Source organism: Euprymna scolopes, chromosome 18 (assembly GCF_053919585.1).
Source record: "Euprymna scolopes isolate OS-2025 chromosome 18, ASM5391958v1, whole genome shotgun sequence".
Lineage (NCBI taxonomy): Eukaryota > Metazoa > Mollusca > Cephalopoda > Sepiida > Sepiolidae > Euprymna > Euprymna scolopes.
Genome location: NC_136499.1, coordinates 77,965,008 through 77,982,793, shown reverse-complemented (window position 1 = coordinate 77,982,793; position 17,786 = coordinate 77,965,008).

Genomic DNA, 17,786 nt, shown 5'->3' with positions numbered 1-17,786 from the left:
CAATGGTTTGAGGTAGGGATGAAGTTCTCGGCAATATTGTTGAAGACAAAGACACTGCAATCATTGAATAAAGATAAGAGTGTAATGGGCTTTTTGATAGATGTTTACTTTATATATGAGTCGGTTTTCAGAGATTCTATCTTTTTCTTGAATCTGTTATTTTAACAGAATAAATGACTTTCATTATCAAATCAATTTATTTTTAGTTTCAAAGGTCATATAAATTTTTGAAAATTATTTCTTTTTTTTTCATCCTGGTTAAAAATGAAGTTTATAATTATTCTTCAAGCGTTTATGTTTGTGACAATTACTCATCACAAGCATCATAATAAATTTCATTGATTAGAACAATTAGGATTGAAAGTTTTATTGGGATTTAACATTTATTATTTGATACTTAAAAATTTATATTGTAGATCCAAATTTAACCTGATAAATATGAATACATCTGTCTTTTTGAATGGAAAATATGTTGAATCATCTAATATGTATATGTGGATATATTTAGCTAAATATAAGTAATAGAAAGTAAAATAAAACAAAAACTTTTCCCGTTGAACATCTTTTATATTTATCTGGCACTCGAAATGGTCCCATTAGTTCATCACAGATTATTCCAGCCCCAAACATGACACTGCCACCTCTCTGTTGACGACGGAATCGATAAGGGGTAGGGAATCCAAGAGGACTCAAAACTTTGACCCACACATCTGGTCCATCAAAGGCTGCTCTGACCTCATCGGTGAAAAGAACATTTTCAAAGTTGGTTTTCATGTATTTCTTAGCCCAAACCAAACATTTTCCTTATGAGTTTGGCTTAAAACAGGTCTTTCTATTGGCTTAATCCTTCTTGCAATTTTGTTTAAGACATTGCAGCATGTCTTTCTGGACAAGGAAGGTATTCCAGCCTTGTCAAATATAGCAGCATTGTTAATGCCTGGTTGCTTTATAAGTTGACAGTGAATTTTTCTAACACCACAACAGAAACTGACTTTCTTGTGTTTTTGTCCTCAACGAATGAAGACAATGTTCTTCGATATCTTCCGAGCTCCTGTGTTTAACGTATGAGAGACCAACCTTCTGCAAGGCCTGCAACAATACATTCCTTTTCACTAGCTGTCAATGAACCCTTTCTAGGCATTTTTAGAGATCTGCAATAAAGTGATACACACTTAACATTACTAGAAAAAAGAAAAATTAGCACAAGTTTCCAAGTATTTGTTCAAATTTCACAAAAATCTAGGAAGGCAGGCACCGTGTTATGCTCTTCCAGTTTACCAAATTTCATTTCTCTGCTTTTCATAGCGATTTCAAAATTAAAAAAATATTGATCTGCAATAAAGCGATACATAGGGTTTATATATTTTGGAATTAAATATAATTTATTCTTTAGATTAAAATTATCTTATAATTTTGATGAATATTTCTATGTTAACAAAAATTTAGAATATTTTCTTTCTTTATTAAGTTATCGTATAAAATTGTTTACTATGTGTGAATTAGGAAGACAAAAATCTTGTAAAATTGGTTACTATGTATGAATTAGGAAGACAAAAATCTTGTAAAATGAAATGTTTCTATTTGTAGATATCTTATATTTTGTTTCTGATCTTTTCATTTATTAGAAAATGAGTTTCTTTTTGCTAAATATTAAATAATGAAAAAGTGAAATAAAATAGGCAAATTCTTGTTGGAAATCTTCATAAATAATATATATTTTGTATATTTTTCGAAAAAGCAATCCATGAATACAATAAACATTTGCATGACATTTTAAAAGCACTTTTAAATAAATGTACCCAATTTCAGACGTAATATTCAATCATGGCAATTAATCATAGTGCTAAATGATGGCTGTTTATAAATAAGCTATTTCCTGATTTGTGATTTTAATTTCTAATTAAATCAAATTAAATAAAAAAAAAAAATTTTTTTAGTTTTCAATTGTAAAGTCTCTGTTATTATTCAGATTTCTATAATGTAAAAATAATTTCACCTAATATAGTTATTCTAATTGGACAAACAAGTTCAATTTATGATCACAAGTTCATCATTGTGGGAAACTTGTGAGAGAAACTGTGCTACAAAATGTAAGTAGATGGCTTTATACTTTGCAATTCTGCTTTGTAAAAAGTGAATTAATTTCTGTCTTGTACTAATTCTCAATATTGCAAACAAAAAATATTTTAAAAGATAAGAACGAACAAAAGTAATTTTGTTGTTTTCGTGAATTAAAAAGTGAAAAAAATGTTTTTCTTCTTTTAATCTACTTAGTAAACTTAGATAATCTCTACCAGAATAAGTTTAAAGTTGAGAGTCAGCATTAAAGCTCTCCAAATGGAAACTTATAAGACTTTAGATTCTTTCAAATATGTTAGCGTAATCTTTTACCAAAGATTTTGTCAAAGATTAAGATTTTATCATTTGAAGTCTTTTTCTTTTTCGTTTATTTCAAATTATTTTAAATTTCAATGATTTAATTAATATTTTCTGAAGAAAGATAAATATTTAATCAATTAAACATAGACTTCATGGACAATAATGTATTTCCCCTTTTTAGTAATCAGCCTTAATACCTTATTGATGTGAGCAAACAAATAACAGAAAAGCAATAAAATAATGAAATTAAATGTTTAGGGCATTAAATTCCTTAAAACTCAATAATAGTAATAATAAAAAAAATCACTTATTTTTATTAATTCATTTTCGTTTATCATGTATTTCAACTTCAAAAAATTACATCAAACAATTGCATACAATACATATCAGGTTTAATATATACTCTTATAAGTTTTTTGTATATTAATATTGATATTAAAACCCCTTTTTTCTATTTATTAAAAAAAAGAAATTCTCAGATATGGGTCGTGGAATGGCATTCACTAGAAAAAGCTAATTTGCATGTTCTTTTAAACATTCATGCTGATGACACGACCATCTACGGCAACACATCAAAGGCTGTAAATGACGAAGTTCTCTCGGATTCTCTCTCCTCTGATCTCGAGCGCGTGGTTCAGTGGGGGAAGATGTGGCTAGTTACCTTTAATGCATCTAAAACCAAACTCCTATCCTTACATCATCAACGCTCTGATCCCCAGCTGGCATCAATTGTGATGGATGGCTCTCGTCTGGGTGAGGCCCCGTGTTTTGACAAGCTTCAGGGTTTGACCTTTACTCCTGATCTGAAATGGAACACGTACATCAAGTCTGTTGCCAAGGTCGCAGGAAAGATGGTGGGATCCTTCTACCGCTCCAGAAGATATCTCACTACTGATGCAATTCTCTATCTATATAAAAGCCAAGTACGGCCAAGGATAGAATACTGTTGCCATATCTGGGCAGGAGCTGCCAAAAACAGCCTATCATGCCTTGACAGAGTACAAAATAGACTTCGTGGTTTAGTGGGGGATGCCCTTTTCTCTACCCTGCAACCCCTCTCCCACAGAAGAGACGTTGCGAGCCTATCCTTGTTTTATCGTTATTTTCATGGCAGGTGCTCGTCTGAACTCCAATCCCTGGTCCCCCCTCGCCAAACTTTCACGAAAAACACCCGTCTAGCTGAATCCACTGTGAAAAATTTCCCCCACTCTATATCTGTGCCTAAATCAAAACGCGGATTTCATGAGCAAAGCTTCTTTCTTAGAACTGCACGCCTGTGGAACTCTGTTCCGTCTGCCTGCTTCCCTCCGGACTACAACTTGGATGTCTTCAAGTCTAATGTTAACAAATTCCTAATGAACCGCCCCCCCTAATTAAACACTTCATAAAATCTCCTCACTAACGTGATGTACTTGCAATAACCCTTATCCCTGAGTGGCTTCCGGGCCTTGATAAGTGGTGATCATTGTGTAAAAAAAAAAAAAAAAAAAAATTAATTCCTTATTAGTTTTTTCAGTTTTCTCATTGGATTATCATGTGTAAGAAATTCTGCAGAAATAAGCAAGCTTTTTATTGGACGGTTTCTCTGCCCACGGATTTATTTTCACCAATCAAATTGCATGTTATAACTAACTGCCGAGAATGTTCTCGGCACCAAAATTTCTTTTCAGATCAGAATCCAAAAAGACGTAGTGTTGGATACACGTGGCTTTCTCACTCGAATCGAGGCAGCAAAAATACTTTGCTGCTTCGAGACGTTTTAATGCCCAAATGTGGAGTGGAACTTTATCATTGCAATACCAATGCCCTAAGTAAGGCAAATTATATTTGCACGCATGTGCTACAATGTGATGTCTGTAAAGACAAAATTAAGGTCTACCTGTCATTTGTCCACCATTAGACAGATTATACAAGGACTCCTCGTGTATGCCCAGCTAGCAGCCCGACTTTTTATCCAAGACGAACTATTATTTCCTTCGGGAATGTTACCGGACCATAGTGGCAGATAGCTGAAGATGACGCATCTTTCGCAACATGGACCTTTTTTACTTTAATAAAATTTAAGTTGAAGTTTCAAGGTGAGCTTGTTGTAATTTCTGTTTGGTTTTGTTCCTTTCTGCCAGGGCAAAAACCTTGAGAGAAATCTCACATATTTAGGATGATCATTACGTGTAATTATATTAATGTAGATATTCTACATGATTTATACTTGTGTAATATTTGCGCAAAATGTTTATAATAAACACAAACTATAATATATATATATATATATATATATATATATATATTGCAATTAAGAAGGGAAGACTTTTATGATTCATGATTAAAAGTAAATTTGTATATATATATATATATATTCCTTTAATCTTCTCTCTAAAAAAGGGGGAACAGGAGAGGAAAGAAAGAAGAGAAATGGGGAGCCAGCTGACCGGTTTCGACCCTCGCTTCTCAAAGCTGTATCGAGGGAATTTTTAAAATAGAGAATGAAAAAGCGATTAAAATTGCGTTTTATTCAATTTACGGGAGAAAAAAAGTGGGAAAACGATTAAAATAAAACAGCGTTTTGGTCGAATACCCTAGAGATTAATCACGTTCAAACCCAGGAGGCATTCCCTTTGCTTGCAAAGAGAAGGTTTTTTAAGTCGAACGTGAATAATCTCCAAGATTTTAAGGTGATATAATGAATGAGCACGGCTAAGAATAGAAAAAGAGTCCGTGCTAAAGTTTGCTGCAGAAGACAGGTTTTTATGTAAATGATCAGTAATTGAGGACCCATATGTGTTAGTAACAACGCCGGTTGCCCGGTAGGTTCCATTCCTAATTTTACTGGGTACATGTTGTTGGATTCTTCCATCTAATCTTAATGTCGTTCGACTCAAGTAGTTGGCGCTGCAACCACATTCAAAATTGTAAATAACGTTACTATTATGGTGGGGGGGTAGTACGTCTTTTTGAGAAGATGGAAATAAAGGTCGCGTAGAGAACACAACACGCACATTTCTCTCCATAAATTGAATAAAACGCAATTTTAATCGCTTTTTCATTCTTTGTTTTAAAAAATCCTTCGATACAGGTTTGAGAAGCGAGGGTCGAAACCAGTAAGCTGGCTCCCCATTTCTCTTTCTTTCCTCTCCTGTTCCCCTTTTTTAGAGAGGAGATTAAAGGAATATACATATATATATATATATATACAAATTTACTTTTAATCCATGAATCATAAAATTCTTCCCTTCCTAATTGCAATATTTAAATTTTGTACCCCTAAAAACATTATGAAATATATATATATATATATATATATATATATATCTCTATATATATATATATAATGCTTGCTTGAATTTTCCATTTTCTAAAAAAGGGATGACGTGAATTTATTATATATAAGGTTGTACTGTTGTATATTATTGTTTCGATTCTAATTGATGGCAGAAGTCCCCCACACACATACACACACACAGACATATATATACAGAGTGTTTCAAAAGTCCTGGGCACATTTCAAGTCCTCATATCTGCTTAATGTGCCCAAGACTTTTGGAACACCCTGTATATATATATATATATATATATATATGTGTGTGTGTGTTATATTTTTGTCTCACTGCTATATATTAAATTCAATATATAATCGATAGTGAATTCTCTATAATAATAAATATGTAATCTGCATGTTATAATATATTTAAGCGTATCTTACGACTGGTTGCCTGCTAGTATAATTATAAAATTATGAACCGTCTGGGCGTCATTGCATTCTTGCTTGCATCTTGTCTATCCAAACCATGGTAATATATATATATATATATATATATATATATATATATATATATATATATATAAAGGGAGATAATGTTTAATCAACACTGCTGGGAAGCCATGATTTAATATACTGTTTTATTTTTAAATTCTCGAAACAGCCTTTCATGGTAAACACTGATCACCCTTTTCAAAGCTGTTTTTTCGTGTAGGTAATACGGGACGGGTGATTAATTGACTTACTGGCAATATAATGTTTCATAGAAGAAAAAAATACTTTTTCATAGTTTAGAAGGTTTTAAAGAAATTTCAAATTATATATATATATATATATATATATATCAGTGACGTTGTAATGGGAAGCGGTAAAAATAGAAAAAATAAATAAAAGCTAACAAAACATCTGAAATTTTATATCAAAATGAGTTTTAAGGTTGTGAAACAATCGGGACTTTTGGAGATATTGGAAACAGAAAAATATATTCCTATTGTCCGTGGGAAAGGAGTGGCTGGTTACTTTTAATGCATCTAAAACCAAGCTTTTATCTTTACATCATCAACGTTCTGATCCCCATCTGGCATCAATTGAAATGAATGGCTCTCGTATTGGGGAGGCTTCAAGTTTTGAGAAGCTTCTGGGCTTGACCTTTACTCCTGATATTAAATGGAACACGTACATCAAATCTGTTGCCAAGGCTGCTGGAAAAATGATGGGATCCTTCTATCGATCCATTAGATATCTCACTGTTGATGCAATTCTCTATCTATATACGTACGCCCAAGGATGGAGAACTGTTGCCACATCTGGGCAGGAGCTGCTAGAAAGGAATCATCCTGTCTTGATAGAGTTCAAAATAGACTTTGTAGCCTCGTAAACGATGTCCTTTTTTCCCCCCCTGCAACCTCTTTCTCACAGAAGAGATGTTGCGAGTTTGTTTCTGCTTTATCATTATTTTCATGGCAAGTGCTCGACTGAGCTCCAATCTATGATCCCCCCTCGCCAAACTTTCACAAGAAACACCCGTCTAGCAGAAAACACTATCAATAATTAGCCCTACTCTTTATCTGTGCCTAAACCTAAACGTAGATTTCATGAACAAAGCTTCTTTCGTAGAACTGCACGCCTATGGAATTGTCTTCTGCTTTCCAGCTAACTACAATATGCTTGTCTTCAAGTCTAACATAAACAAATTTTTGATGAGCCGTTCCATACAAGTTAACAAATTTACCGAATTTTCATTACTAACGATTACTATATTGTCCAATTGACTTCTGTACACTCTTAACACTTATCATCGAGTGGTCTCTGGGCCTTGATAAGTAGTCATGCCTATGTAAAAAAAAAAAAACACGTATTAATTGATATTTTTTTTTCGAACTATAAACAAAATCTCATTTATGAATAAAGCGAAATGTATTATGATAAATTAAATCTGGCAATAGAATTTTCTTTTTTTTTCTTTTTTATTAACATTTGTAAAAGATACAACAAGAAAAGTGTTCTTAGAATGCGCATCTAACTTTAAAAAAAGTCGACTTATAAAACTATATCCTCTTCAAGAATGGTCATAAGGTCCATCTTCATTTAACATTTATTCAATGCTTAATTTTCATACCTTGCCAAAATTAGTTCTCCGGTGTCTAATTTTCCTGAATTCAATTAAATTTTAATATAAAAAGTGAGTTTTAATGTTTTCGATTTATTCGGGATTTGATCTATTTTTGATTTTGTTTTAATTAGATGGTGGGTTTTAATTAGATGGTGGGTTTTATCCAGTGTGCTTCTGTCCGACCTCCTACTAGCATTAGCAAAGTTTGCAAGGAGTTCTTCAAAAGTGTGCTTACAAAATCAAACTTGATAATTTCAAAGCTTTGGCCTCAGGTGAATTGGACAGTAATAAAATTAATAAATTCATACCTTTTGCATCTATATGCGTCAATATGTATTGGTTCGTTTCTTCTTTGATTTCGGTTTATGTCTGTATTCAAATAAATTGATCATTAATAGGATTAGTAGATTCAAAACTTTTCACACCTATAGGCGACAACACGTGTTGGCCTGTTTCTTCTTAGATTTCAGTTTGTGTCTACTAAAACAAAATTTCTGAATAAGAGAAGACAGTTTTGGATGGCAATATAAAGCAATAAAATCCTAGGCTACTAATAGAAATTATTTGAGGTAAATAATATTTTTGATTTTATTCGGCAATTTAGTCTTCAATTTTCCCATACGCTAAGAGGATGCACAAGACATTAAATATTTTCCCATATAAAAGTGTATTTTTTAAAACCTATTTTAAAGACATTCAAAATGTGTTTCATGAATTAAAATTTATTACTGACATATTACGAAAAAACTAACAAAGTTTTATTTTCGTTTTTTTCTCTAAAATGGGTGAAACAATAAATCAACAAAATACAAATGTTACCAAAGGTAAGCTAAATTACTTTTTACCTAACTAGATAAGTTTTTTTATGCTTTAATTAATTTACATTTTTGTCACACTACTTTTATTCTTAACTAAAATAAGCCATCTTGCGTATGATTGTAGTCAATATTACCAATTCCTTGTATTTTTTATAATATTTTGTTAAATAAGGAAGTACTAGGAAAAGTATTTAATTATTATTTGAATTTTTTTTTTTTAGGTTTCTTTTACAATACAGAGATTCGAGAAAGTGGTAAGAAAATAAAATATACAACAAATAAATGTTACCATTGACTACAAAAGTTACTTTACAATCTACCTGAATCATTTATTGGCGTTTTAAAGTAGTTTTAAACGCTTTTTATTTCATTTCAAATATTGAGTTGTAAGAATTCAAGATGGCGAAAAATGTTTCTCTCTTCTTCTTCTTCGTAAGGAAGGAGCGAGGAGCCTCGTTTTCAGGTTTGTTTTTGCACACATTTTGGAATACTGAATAGTGCAAAAATAGAAAATAAAATACCCAACAGAATGGAAAAGTGGCTACAAACAAATGCATAACATTTAAAATAGAAAATAAAATGAAAGATTCGTTCCCAGTAAGGTTCTTTTTTGGAGGGAGGGGGTGTTAGTGACGGGTCTCTCTCTCTCTCTCTCTCTCTCTCTCTCTCTCTCTATGTAGGGATAGGTATCTCAGAAAACTGATTTTTCGGTGTTTTGTAGTACTAGTACGGAACAACACGAGAAGGTGCCTATGCAGAGAAATACCATACTATTCTCTAAAATAGTATTTTTGATTTTTCTTTTTAAATATTTGCGTGAATTTTCAAAGAAGGTAATGAAATGATTGGAGGTGAATGGTGCGGCGTTCCGTAAAAATCAAAAAACAAAAAAAGGGGGGGGATAAAGGCGCGCTGTTAAAATTCATCAAAAATATTTCTACGGCCGAAATGACGGAAACGAAAGGCGAAAATCATGATGACACCAAAGATAAAGTTGATATTACTGACGTTATTTCGGAAGGCGACATTAACAGCGTTGATATATCAAAAACTGTCATGCATGTGAAATTGAAGAATTGGAAAATTTTTCACTAGTTGGCACGAAAACATACATTGCGACTGATGCTGCGATTAACCATAAAATTCGCGCTATGCTTGTCCGGCAGCGATCTGCTGCCGTGCAACACATCGATCATAAATTCGAGGAAGTAGCGCGATCAGAAACGAAAACAAAAGGCGACGTTAAAAAGCTAACAAAAAACTGATTCTATCGTGTTTTGCGAAACAGTGAGAAAAGAACATGGATGGTGTATTCTCCTACAGAGAAGCCTTATTCTGTTTCTGCTGCAGACTGTTTTCAACTGGAATGTCGAGAGTTTCTGCTGATGAGGGTTTTATGAATTGGTGGAAATTAAATCCCAAAGTATATGAACATGAAGCTAGCACATCTCACACTCAGGCGTTCTTCAACTGGAAAGAGCTAGAGATCCGACTTTCTGAAGGAAAGGTAATTGACAAAGTAGAGTAAAATCTTATTATTCCTAAGAAGTGGCGAGAAATTCTAGCAAGATTGCTGGACATCACCAGGTTTCTCGCCAAATAGATCCTGGCACTACAAGGTCACCAGGAAGACATCCATGATAATGAAAGAGGTCAAGAAAACAAAGGGAATTATTTAGAATTGGTAAATTTATTGGCCAAGTATGACCCTGTGCTCCATGAACATTTGGTGAAAGTTATCTTGGGAAAGAAAATCGCTAGTTCTTATCTGTCACCAGAAATTCAAAATGAATTTGTGAGCATTTTGGCAAAGCAGGTGAGAAAAAAATCATCGATCAGATCAAGGAAAACAATATTTTTGCATACTTTTTGATAGCACTCACAATGACTGAATGAGAGAGGTGTTGTGCTACATAAAATTTGACAAAAATGAAGTGAAGGTGGCGGAGTTGTTTCTCTGCTTCATCAAGACAAAGGGTAGAAGTGCAGAGGAAATTTCTGAACTGATTTCGAGAGAACTGGAGAACGATGGATTCAGACTGGTGACTGTATTTAACATTTTTTTTTAAATTACATTTTCACCCCCAAACAAGTCACATTGCCACTTGGATCTATAGGGATACTATCAGGAACATAAGCTACAGGAGTACTATGTAGGGTGTTGGGCAGCAAGATGTCTGTTCACGTTACACTTGAACTTCTGCATGTCAGTACAGTTGGGGAAGCAGGGATCCGGAAGGGAACCAAAGTCTAGTGGTTCTGGGGAAGAAACTACTGGAGTAGAAGGTTCTCTTACATCTAGGGATCTCTACTGTGAAGGGGGGGGGATTTAGCTTCTTGTCGGGTTTGTCAGAGGTATTTATGTTGAGGGGGTACAAGTGCTTGCAGTTCATCGGAGCATTCACCATAAAAATTCTTGTGGAACAGGCAGAGGGATGCAACATTTCATCGATGGGACAGAGGCTGAAGCTTAGATTACAGTTCAGGACCTATCAGGTGGGCGACTCTCTTTTGAACCTTGTCTAGAAGCGAGAAACTAGTAACAGATGTACCAGGCCAAATATAACAACAGTATTCCATACATGGGCGAATGGTGGCCTTATACTTCAGGCGTTAGTAGCTTTCTAGCACGGTAGAGAGAACCTACCTTTTTCGCAGCAGTCTTGACAATGCTCTCAATGTAATTGTTCCAACTCACGTTTCCTGTGAACGTAAGGCCGAGGAGTTTAAAAAAAGCACTTTCAGATAAAGAGTCTTTGGCCATTGCTATTGGTGATAGAGAAGATTTCTTGCAATTATTGAAGGAAACAAGTTTAGTCTTAGCAGCATTGAATGTGACCATCCATTTTTGTCCCCATTCCACTACAGATTGGAGGTCATCTTCTAGTGTTTCTGCCATTTCCTTAGGTATATGTCATATCTGTTATAGAGCATGGTGTTATCAGCATATATAATCTCAGAGACAATTTTGTCAAGGAGGTAATTTATGAATATTAGGAATAATAAAGGTCCAATGATAGACCCCAGAGGCACTCCCGCATTTATCTATCATATTGTTTAGATGTACGACCGTCGAGGACAACCTGGATTTTTCTCTTATCTAAGAAGGATTTAATTATGTTAAGTATTCGTCCAGTGATACCGTATGATGTGATTTTCCTGAGAAGACCTTCATGCCATACCCTGATATATCTAGAGCTACCACTTTACTCTCTTTGTCCAGTGAATGGTATATACGTTCAGAGATTACTGTTATGGCAGGTCACTGATCGAGTGTGCAGAAATGCATCTCTAAATCAACTCAAAAGCTCGATTTGTGCCATGCACAACTCATTCACTAAATCTGGCTTGTGTATATGCAGCTTCCGTAGCAGTTCATTCTGTTACATTTTTTGGCACACTGGACCGGTTATTCTCGTTCTTTTCTGCGTTGCTGGGACGTCTTGATTCAGTTGACTGGTCTAAGTATCAAACAGGCTGTGGAAACTAGATGGAGTAGTCGAGCAGACGCTATAAATGTTGATAAAAAAAATAGTGAATGTCGTCATTGCCCTGGAACAGGTCACAGAAGGAGGAGAAAATGCAACCACAAGATCAGATGCATCCTTAATTTTGAACTCGATACTGTCATTTCCGTTTTTTTTTATTTCTGAGATTTTGGAAAACAAATCTCCCAGAAATCAATGATGCCCAGAAGTATCTTCAAACAAAAGAGCTGGGTCTACAATAAAGTTCTCTTAGGCTGACGGCATTGAGAGATTGCCTTCTTCAGAATAGAGAAAAGATGGTGGACACGGCAATAGATGAGTCACAAAAACTCTGCTCTGAAATGGGTGTAAGCATGGAGCATCATGTCCGCAAAAACTGAGTTGAGACGAGAAATGACAGGTTGACTGAAGAAATATCTTGCAGATCTCAACACGTTCATAATCTTGCAAGTAAATACGCTTTTTTTACACCGTAAAATCTGCTAGAATTATGATTGTTAGCTTGGTGAAGTTGATGAAGATATAGAAAAAGAGGAATTCTTTGCTGAAAGGAAGAGATTACAGTATTTTTTGAAAGCTTCAGGAAAAAACAAAATCAATGGACTTTTGAACTTCATACAGAGATACTACCCTAGGGATTCGATCCCTTATATTGTGATATTGCTGCACATTTTCATTACCCGAGCTATTAGCGTTACCAGCTGTGAGCGCTCTTTCTCGAAACTGAATCTCATAAAGAACTACGTTCGATCAACAATGATCCAGACGAGACTTACAGACTTGGCAATTCTCTCCAAAAAGGGAACTTGTCGATGGAGTGAATTTTGATAGTTATTGATAATTTTGCTGAAAAAAAAAACGCAAAAAAGTTTATTTGTAAATTTTCAACCGACTTGATGCTTTGCAACAGTTCTCTCACAGAATATAAAGCAAGATTTGCAATATATAAATTTATTTAAAAAATTTTAAAACTATTTTTAAAGGGGTTGAAAAATTATGAACAACAACAAAAAAGTAAATAAAAATGATTTTATCACTTCGTATCATTTTCAGGTTTTCAAATGTTCTCATTCAAATGTATTATATTTGTTTGTGTAGTCGATTAAGTTACTTCAATATTTTTTTATAATTTGAATTATACGTTTTTTTTTTTTTCGAAAAATATTTGGTTCTCTTTTTTTTCTTTTTTTTTTTTTTTTTGCGTACCCAACCTTTATTTACTTGTTTACGTATTTAATTTAACAAATTTTTTCCAATAATTTGAATAATACGTTTTTGTTTTGAAAAATCTTTGGTTTTCTTTGATGGCGACCGTATATATATATAAGAGTACTGTTATAAGGTGAAAGTCTAGGACTAATAGCAGCCGTCTAAAATTTGACCTTTGATTATAGTTCCATTGAAATAAATATTTTGAGTGCTTTTGGAATATATATATATATATATATATATATATATATATATATATATATATATATATATATATATATATATATATATATATATATATACTTGTTTATTGTTATATAAACATGCTCACATCCCGCTGCTACAAACAGCCACTTGTTTCAATCAAACAACAGATATCATCAGGCAGCGACTTGACTATTCAAAAGTTCAATGAATAATGGATTTTTATTTTAGGTAGGAACTCTTTAGAAGTTGGAGTTAAAAAACTTAAAACACAGGACTTTAATTAAATAAAAAAGTAAAAAGGGAGAGGCAATTTAAATAAAGTTAAAAGATTACAATGGGGAGAGAGTGATTGAGAAGAAAAAAGGAATAGAGACAGAAATAGAGAAAGAAAATATAGAGAAAACAAAATAGAGAGAAAAAGAAGAGAGAAAATATATATATATATATATATATATATATACACATACACACACATATACACACATATACATATATATATACATATATATATATATATATATATACATACACACATATATACATACTTTACTTCTATATATATATATATACATACATATATATATACATACTTCATTTCTCCTTTCCCCCCCTCTCCATATCATATATATATATATATATATATATATATATGATATGGAAAAGAAAAGAAAAAAGAAACAAAGGGTTATAATAAAGAGAATAAGAACTAGAAGGAAAAGGAAAGAATAATGAGATCTAGTTAAATAGAGAAAGAGAGAAAGTAAGAATTTGACAGTATATAGAAAAAGAAAAAGAAAAAGAAAAAATCTGCGTGTCAACCAATTTATGAACAATTATACAATTCAGTAATGAAGCATATTATTACAAATACAAACAGAAGATACAATCCAAGCGTCAGAAATGAACGTGTCAAAAAAGGCAGTGAATGTATTCTGCTAGCATATTTATCCTCTTACATACGTCCACGAGTAAAATCAACGCAATTCAAACATACGTCTACCATTAATTAGGCCCTTTATGCTAAATGATATAAGTTTAAAGTTTTCGCGTTTTTATTAGATAAATATATGAATAAAAGAAAAAAATAATGATAAAACAATATTAAAATTATTATTAATAACAATAAACATAATAGTAATAATAATAATAATAATAATAATAATAATAATAATAATAAAAACAGAATAAAATTAATATTTATTATCTTTTTAATATAACATATTTAGCCATAAGAGGGGATTAAATAAATTAAATAGGTCCAATAATTATAAATAAAAAACTACTAATATTTATGTATATAAAAAGAATATAATACAAATATATATATATATATAGATATATAACCACACACACACATATATATACCCAAATATACACACACATACACACACATATATATATATACATATATATATATATATATATACATATACATGCACATAAGTAAAGGTGTAACTATACTATTAATTTGGAAGTTTAAGCTATTTAAGTATAGATATAAAGTCATATTAAATCACAAAATAATACATTCAATACCAGATTACTAATAACACAGATACAAGTACACTTACCTATAAATATATTCAGGCAAAAGAAGTAATTAAATCAACGAAATACTCAAAAATAGCGACGCACAGGTAGATAGTACCCTAATTAAAAATAATAAGATACATATGTATATACTCACAGAGAACCAACCGACATACTAATAAGCATATATATATATATATATATATATATATATATATATATATATATATATATATATAATCTTATGTATACACATACATACAAAAAATACACAAAAAATATGCACACAATCATATACTAATACACAACAACGCACACACACATATATATACTCACACATAAATATGTATAATTTACATAAATTATATATATAGAAATACATAAGAATACAAATAATTTGGCAAGGGTACAGATAGATGCATACACACATAGAAACATACAAATGGATTGAATAAACATGGGAGGGTATACCAAATAATATAGAAATATATAGATCTAAGTACACACGGTCATAAAATAAATACATAGACACATACATATACACATAGACACACATGTATATAAGATAGGAGAAGTAAAGAATGAAATCAGGAGAGGAGAAAGTATATTAATAGAATATTAATAAATTATAGAAATCAGTGACAATTTTTAATTTATTTAAATTTTATATCTAAACTAAATTACTTAAAAGATGGGTTTTATAATGTTTGCAATTAATTGAATTTTCGTGCTTCTTATTTAATAATTTATCTCTTTCTCTAAAAGTAAGTATAAATAATTTCTCATAAAGACATAAGTAGCAAGGCGAGTTTAAAGATGAACAGGTTTTCGCTTTCTTTAAAATTTTCCAATTTACTATTGGGGAGTAACCTTGCTCTACTAGTTCATTGTAATATTTAGACAAGGAAGTTCTATTTTTGTACTCATTATTTTCAAAAGAGCACTTGTGACCGGTAAATCTTTCTTTAAAATTGTTATTTGTCATTCCTATGTAATATTTTTTTTCATTCGGATTTTCCTTAGTAGAAATAGTTGCTTGGTACACTACAGAAGTAATTTGACAATTTCCTTTAAGAGGGCATTTTGATTTAATTCTACAGTTACAACTTTCGGTAGCAATGGGTGTGCTATTTTTGTTTAATATTTTGTTATTATGTTTTTTAATTATTTTTTCAAGGTTTTCATTACAACTATAACTAAGTTTTATTGTATTTTTATTGAAAATTTTATGTAGTATGTTATTAATAGGGAAGTGCTTTTTAATTAAGTTTAAGAATTTCATTCCTAGATTTGTTTTAAGTTTCAGATTAAAAGGGGGATTGTACCACAGGATTTTTCTCTTACGGTTTCTATTTGTATTTGTGTTTGGGTGTGTTGGTTCTATGAACTCAATTTGGGTGTTTTTGTATCCACTATCCTTAAGGGCCCTGTTATAGAAATATTTATGTTTATTAAATGTTTCAAGATTGGAAGAATTGTCACTGATTCTTTTACTAATGGATTTGGGGATATGCCTAATGATAGATTTTGGGTGATTTGATAGGGGGTGTACATAAATTGGGTTTGAGTTTTCCTTCCTATATGGTTGGTAGATGCCTTTCCTTAAATCAAAGTTCACATCCAAAAAATTTACAGTTTTAACATCTGATATAATATCCACTTTTAATTTAATTCTACGGAATTCATTTAAGATAATCTTTTTGGTTCTTTCACATTTAGGGCCGTTGGATTCCTTGATGATCATCAGTCCATCATCACGATACAAGCCTATATCCATGACATTGATGTCTTTGGTTAAGTTGTATAGTATGAATAGACCTACTAAGTCTGTCATTTCAGCCGAATCCAAAGACCCCATGGAAATGTCAAACAGGTCATTTTGATCTTTTTTCAACCACTGATCATTTCCACTAATTAATGTAGTATTTCTACATGTCCGTATAATTTCAATTTCAGTGTCTTTTATATCAGACAGGAGTTTAGCAAACTCCATCACCTCTTCGAATAGTTCCTTAGATATTGAGGGATAGTAATTCACAATATCGAATTGTAAGAAAGTACAATTCTTTTTATTATGTATATTGGAAAACCATTTAATGGTATCCGCTGTGTTAATCCATAGATTTAGCTTATATGTTGATTTAATTTGATAGTTAACTCTTTCTAGTATATTTTTACTTAATTTACCTATTTCGGGTTTCGTAGGATTAATTAACCTAGTTGTAGGTTTATTTTCAAAATTTATCTTATGGTCTTTAAGCAAAATATATGACTGTTTTTTTTGTAAAATTCCCACTCTATTACTAATTTTAAGTTTGTCAGTTATTTCTTTACTATCCTTGTCAATTTTTTTGCAAATATCTATATTTGATTTTTTGTAATTTTTTGTAATATTTTCTTTAATAAGCTTGTTATATTCATGTGTAGTTAGTTTGTAGAAATTTTGCGTCTTATCTGCTTTAACGTAAAGGTAATCCGAGGTGTTGATTTTCTTAATGGTAAAATCCAACTGTTTTTGAAAATGATTCTTTTTCCCATGGAAAGACAAGCCTCTAATAAGGTCCATAATGTCTGCTTCAAAAGCATCCAATTGGTCGATATGTGGTGCCGAATCTCGATTTTTGAAACCATGGTAATCCTTATTCTTGTTGTCATTTGAATTTCTCAGGAAGAAAAAAGCTTTCCACTTCATTCTCCTAAGTAGCTCCTCAGTTTTTAGAAGGAGGGTCATCTGGTAATTCCGATTGGTGGTGGTAGGAATATTTTTCAGGGATGTTTGGAAGTTA